The sequence below is a fragment of the Chrysochloris asiatica genome, unplaced genomic scaffold, assembly GCF_000296735.1.
Source record: "Chrysochloris asiatica unplaced genomic scaffold, ChrAsi1.0 scaffold00392, whole genome shotgun sequence".
Taxonomy (NCBI): domain Eukaryota; kingdom Metazoa; phylum Chordata; class Mammalia; order Afrosoricida; family Chrysochloridae; genus Chrysochloris; species Chrysochloris asiatica.
Genome location: NW_006408910.1, coordinates 181,077 through 186,956, shown reverse-complemented (window position 1 = coordinate 186,956; position 5,880 = coordinate 181,077). Strand labels below are relative to the sequence as shown.

Here is a 5,880-nt window from a genome sequence, read left to right as displayed (position 1 = left end):
ATTCAGTTCTCTTTCTCATGGGTCAGCCTTCATGCTTAGTCTTCTGATTCTGCTGCTGCCATTTTTCTGCCACTGCTACTCACCATCTGTGCAATCTCCAGTGTTATAGGTTTCCTCACTTCCTTCTGAACCCTTATCAGAATTGCCTTTGACATCCATAATTCTAACAAAAGTCTCTTCTAGGCAATTTTTTAGGCAGCTTAGTACTCTTCTAGCCTCTGCTCATTATCCAATTCCAAAACAACTTCCACATTTCAGTACCCTCCTCTCCTGTTACCAAATTCTATCTTAGTTACCTGGTGTTGCTATACAGAAATACCACAAGTGTATGACTTTAACAACCATAAAGGTATTCTCTCACAGTTTAGGAGGCCAGAAGTCCAAATTTATAGCGCTGACACTGTAAAAAGTTCCTTGTCTCTTTTCAGTTTCTGTGGGCCTTGTAGTCCTTAAAGATTTTCGTGCATCTTGGTAGTCTTTTCCTGGGTCGAGGAGCTTTACAGTGCAAGGAACCCAGACCCAAAGGATTCACTCCAAATCCGGCTCTTCTTTATTTGTGGCAAGTCTCTTTTCCTCTGATCAGTTTCCTTTTCCTTTATATCTCAAAAGAGATCAACTCAAGATATAAACTAATCCTGTAGATTTCATTCAATCTCATTAATATCATAGAATTGAGGATTTGCAACACTTTGGATAATTACATCAGATCAATGCTGAGCACATCAGATCATACCATGGAATTGATTGTATTAGACCTTATCATAGAAGTGATATCTGCATCTTAACTGCTAAACCACAGAGACTTCTGGTCCAGCCAAGTTGACATAAAACCTTAACTTTCACAACCACCATGTGGAAACTGGTTAGAAAGGCAAATGCAAAATATTGGGTTCCATCCCAGAACTACTGGATTATAAAGCTCTGGAAACAGGACCCAAAATTTTGCTCTCCATTTAATTCTGATGCTCATCTTTGAGAACTACTGATGTAGAGAGAGGTTGACAAATCAAGAACTTTAGGTTATATTATGAGATGGGAAATTATTGGAACATTTTGAGTGGTAAATGACAATCAGATTTACTACTAAAGTACCAGCTGCTGTGTTGAAGATAAACTTTACAGGGTCAAGGACAGCTGTTGCAGCAATCTAGATGAGATATGGCCTGCTTTACCAGGCTGGTGGGAATATTGTTGGTGAGAAATTACTCCATGAATATATTGTAAATGTGCAGCAGATACAATTTGCTGACTAGATATAAGAACTGAGAAAGAGAAGTGAAGGATAACTCCAAAATTTTGTGCCTGAGTAAAAAGGGAGCTGCAAAAATGAAATTGGGAAAGCGTGAGGGAGATGAATGTTGAGAGTACAGGAGGAAGGAGAGAAAATGGTGTCCACGAATTACAGTACCTACAGCCAAGCTGCAGCCCAGCAGGGCTACAGTGCTTACACTGCCCAGCCCACTCAATGATATGCACAAACCACCCAGGCATATGGGCGACAAAGTTATGGAACATATGGACAACCCACTGATATCAGCTATACCCAGGCTCAGACTACTGAAACCTACGGGCAGACTGCCTATGCAATTTTTTTTTTTTAATGTTTTATTGTGAATTATGTGATAGTTTACATGGGAGAACATTAGCTTTACATTCATCCTATCATCTATCGTTTCATTGCCATTGTTACAGTCTCCCACCCACCCCCATGCATCATCAGACTACCAATGGGTATGCCCTCCTATGCAACTTCTTACAGATAGCCTCCTACTGGTTATAGTACTCCAGCTGCCCTGCAGGCCTATAGCCAGCCTGTCCAGGACTATGGCACGGGTGTTTATGATACCACCACTGCTATAGTGACCACCACCCAGGCCACCTATGAAGCTCAGTCTGCCTACGGCACTCAACCTGCCTGTTGAACATAAGGGGAGCAACCAGCAGCCACTGCACCTAAAAGACCACAGTATGGTAGCAAGTCCACTGAGATTACTCAGCCTCAGTCTAGCACAGGGACTTATAACCAGCCCAGCATGGGGTATGGACAGAGTAACCACAGTTATCCCCAGTTTCCTGGGAGCTACCCTATGCAGCCAGTCACTGCACCTCCATCCTATCCTCCTACCAGCTATTCCTCTTCATAGCCAACTGGCTATAATCAGAACAGTTACCCTCAGCAGAACACCTATAGACAGCTGAGCAGCTATGGATAGCTGAGCAGCTATGGGCAGCAGAGGCCCACTAGTTTACTCCCCGCCCCACCCCCACCCCGCTTCCCCTGACAAGAGTCTGGAGGATTTTCCAGACCAGGAGAGAACCAGAGCATGAGTGGTCCTGATAACCGGGGCAAGGGAAGAGGGGGATTGGATTGTGGAGGCATGAGCAGCTGTGGGTGGGAAGGAGGACACAGTAGAATGGGTGCTGGAGAGTGAGGTGGCTTCAATAAGCCCGGTGGACCCATGGATGAAGGCCCAGACCTTGATTTAGGCTCACCTGTAGATCCAGATGAAGACTCTGACAACAGTGTGATTTATGTGCAAGGATTAAATGACTATAGGATCCTAGATGACCTTACGGATTTCTTTAAGCAGTGTGGGGTTGTTACGATGAACAAGAGAACTGGGCAGCCTCTGATCCATATATATCTGGACAAGGAAATCCGGAAGCCCTAAGGTGATGCCACCGTATCCTATGAAGACCCACCAACTGCTAAGGCTGCCGTGGAGTGTCGGGGACCGACCTTGACACGAGTGTTTGGTTCACAAGGAGGGGATATCTGGTGGCGGTAGGGATAGCAAAAGAATACACAGAAAGACAAAAAGAGGGAGACAAAGAGGCACCCCAAAACCAGGATGGTTGCATTACTGGTGTCCGACAGCTCTGGCGTGGTGAACATATTAGCCATAAGAGCAGTAAGGTCCTGTATGGTAAACATCTTAGCTGTGCCCGTAAAGCACGCCTTGCTAGCTGTAGTGCACTCTTTCACTGCCTGCCTGTAATGCACACCTGGGCCGGCCTGCATCTCCATTTTATTTAGGGGAGGAGCTTCACACCAAGCTGGGAGGGACTAAGACAAGGTACAGCTAACATCAGTAATTTTCCAGACATTCAGGTAACTTTACATCGTACTTCGCTGGTTCAAATCCCAGGCCAGCAACTTAGTTTCTCAGGCTCAATTAACATATCTATAGCCCCTGAGCTTAGTTGGGGGAAGGTGAGAGGGAATGACAAAAGGCTTGGGAGGAGTCCCCGCTGTTTTGGCTTCCTGAGTCAGGTTTTCAGGAACTTGGCTGAATAACCAGCACCTGGGACAGATTTAGGGAAGATGGCTTTTTTGTCTATAGAACAAAGAACCGGGAAGTAGCTAAGCTATTTTCAGTTAATTCTTTGGAGAAAGGCTTGCCCTTGAAAGCTTTACAGTCTCGGCTTTAGGAAAATATTACATTTATCTGTGGATACTAAGGGCTTATGTTTGGAATTAATAAAACATAATTGAACACTAAGATGAAAAACAATTTGTTATGATTGCCCGGTGACCAGAATCTTTTCCTCAGAGCCTGTGGCCTGCATTGTCTGCAATACTCGGGCCCAGTGGGCCTCGAACTTCTGACCAGTTTTACACGGTCTGCAACAGTGGAGTGGTTTGATGGAAAAGATTTCCAAGGGAGCAAGCTTAAAGTCTCTCTTGCTTGGAAAAAGTCACCCATGAACAGCATATGGGGTGGAATGTCACCCCATGAAGGCAAAGAGATATCACACCACTCTGAGGAGGTCCAGGGGCCCCAGGAGGTCCTCAGGGACCCATGGGTTGCATGGGAGGTAGTGGAGGAGACAGAGGTGGCTTTTCCCCCAAGGGACCCCGCGGTTCCTGAGGGAACCCATCTGGAGGAGGAAACGTCCAGCACGGAGCTGGGGTCTGGCAGTGCCCTAATCTGGGCTGTGGAAACCAGAACTTCACCTGGAGAACAGAATACAATCAGTGTAAGGCCCCTAAGCCCAAAGGTTTCCTCCTGCCACCCTTCCTGCCCCCAGGTGGTGACCAAGGCAGAGGTGACCCTGGTGGCATGCAGGGTGGGAGAGGTGGCCTCATGGGTCAGCAGTATTGGTGGATTGTTCAGAGGAAGAGACAGGGGTGGCTTCCGTGGCAGCCAAGGTATGGACCGAGGTGGTTTTGGTGGAGGAAGATGAGGTGGTGCTGGGGTTCCCCCTGGTCCTTTAATGGAACAGAAGGGAGGAAGAAGAGGTGGATGAGGTGGACCTGGGAAAATGGATAAAGGCGAGCACCACCAGCAGTGCAGAGACCAGCCCTACTAGACAAGACACTCCGCAGAGCTTTATTGGCTACCAGATTTATTTTTAAACCAGAAAATGTTTTAAGTTTACAATTCCATATTTATAATGTTGATCACAACATTATGATTATTCCTTGTCTGTACTTCAGTATTTTTCACCGTTTGTGGAGAAACATTAAAACAACTTAAATGGTAGTGTGCCAAGTTTTTTTGTTTTCCCTTTAAAGATAAGATGGTTGGTTAACTAAGACCAAACCAATGGGAACCCTTGTGAGCATGCTCAATGTTGCTGTGGAGAATCTAAGAGGGCTTCTAACTGTAACAGTGGTCATTGTTGTGATGTTTTGTGTTGTTATTGTTGTTTTTCTTTTTTAAAATAAAATTCCAAATGTTTATAAACAAAACCAACCAACCAACAAACAAAAAAATGAAATTGATGGTACAGTTGAATGTGAGTTGCTGTCCTGAGGTATTTTATTTATAATTGGTATGCTTTTTTGCCAATTAGGAAATTGTTCACTTTTGCAAATTTATAGAGATTTGAATTATTAAAATTAAGGGAATTATTTTATGACTTAGTTATGTTCTTGTTTACTACATTGTAAATGTGGGTAAGTTGAAAAGTATTTCTGCTCAGGTTCCAGTTCATATATGCATGGGTTTCCAAACAAAACATGTTTAAACATGTTTCTTTAGTCAGTAGATGACTGTACACAAGTTCTCTCAGTAATATAATTGTATTAGTCTCATAATTGGAGGAAGACTCATTAACAACCTGAAAACAAAGAGGACTTAAAATATTTGCTAACAAAGATCAAAGACTACAACCTTCAGTATGGGTTACATCTCAATGTAAATAAAACAAAAATCCCCACCACTGGATCAATAAATAACATTATAATCAATGGAGAAAATATTGAAATTGTCAAAAATTTAATTTTGCTTGGATCCTCAATCAACACTCATGGAAGCAGCAGTCAAGAAATCAAACGATGTATTTCACTAGGCGAATCTGCAGCACAAAACCTCTTTAAAGTGATCAAGAACAAAGATTTCAGTTTGAGGACTAAAGTAAGCCATGGTATTTTCAACAGCCTCATATGTATGTGAAAGTTGGAGAGTGAATAAGGAAGATAGTAGAAGTATTTGAGTTATGATTTTGAAGAATATTAAAGGTACCATGGACTGCCAGAAGAAACAAGTCTGTGTTGAAAGAAGGTACAGCCTTTCTAAATGCTCTTTAGAAATCAAGATGGCCAGACTTCATTTCTCCTACTTCAGATATGAGACATGAGGGACCAGTCCCTGGAGGATGACATCATTCTTGATAAAGTGGAGGATCAGTGAATAAGGGAAAAACTCCCAGTGAAATGGATTGGCACAGTGGCAGCAACAATAGGCTGAAGCGTAGCAGCAACTGTGAGGATGGCGTAGGACCAGGCAAGGTCAGGAGTTCAAACCCACCAATACTCTTTGGAAACCTGATACAGGTTCTAGAGGATTCAGAACCAACTCAACAGCACACAACCACCAGCTACTAGACAATTAAATGAGGATTCAAGAATGAGTTGACAGCCAGAATGTTCCT

General features: G+C 43.6%; 1 pseudogene; it reads left to right on the top strand.

Annotated features, from left to right (window-relative positions):
* Positions 1-1,385: 1,385 nt before the first annotated feature.
* Positions 1,386-4,314, top strand: LOC102824332 (annotated as a pseudogene).
* Positions 4,315-5,880: the final 1,566 nt, after the last annotated feature.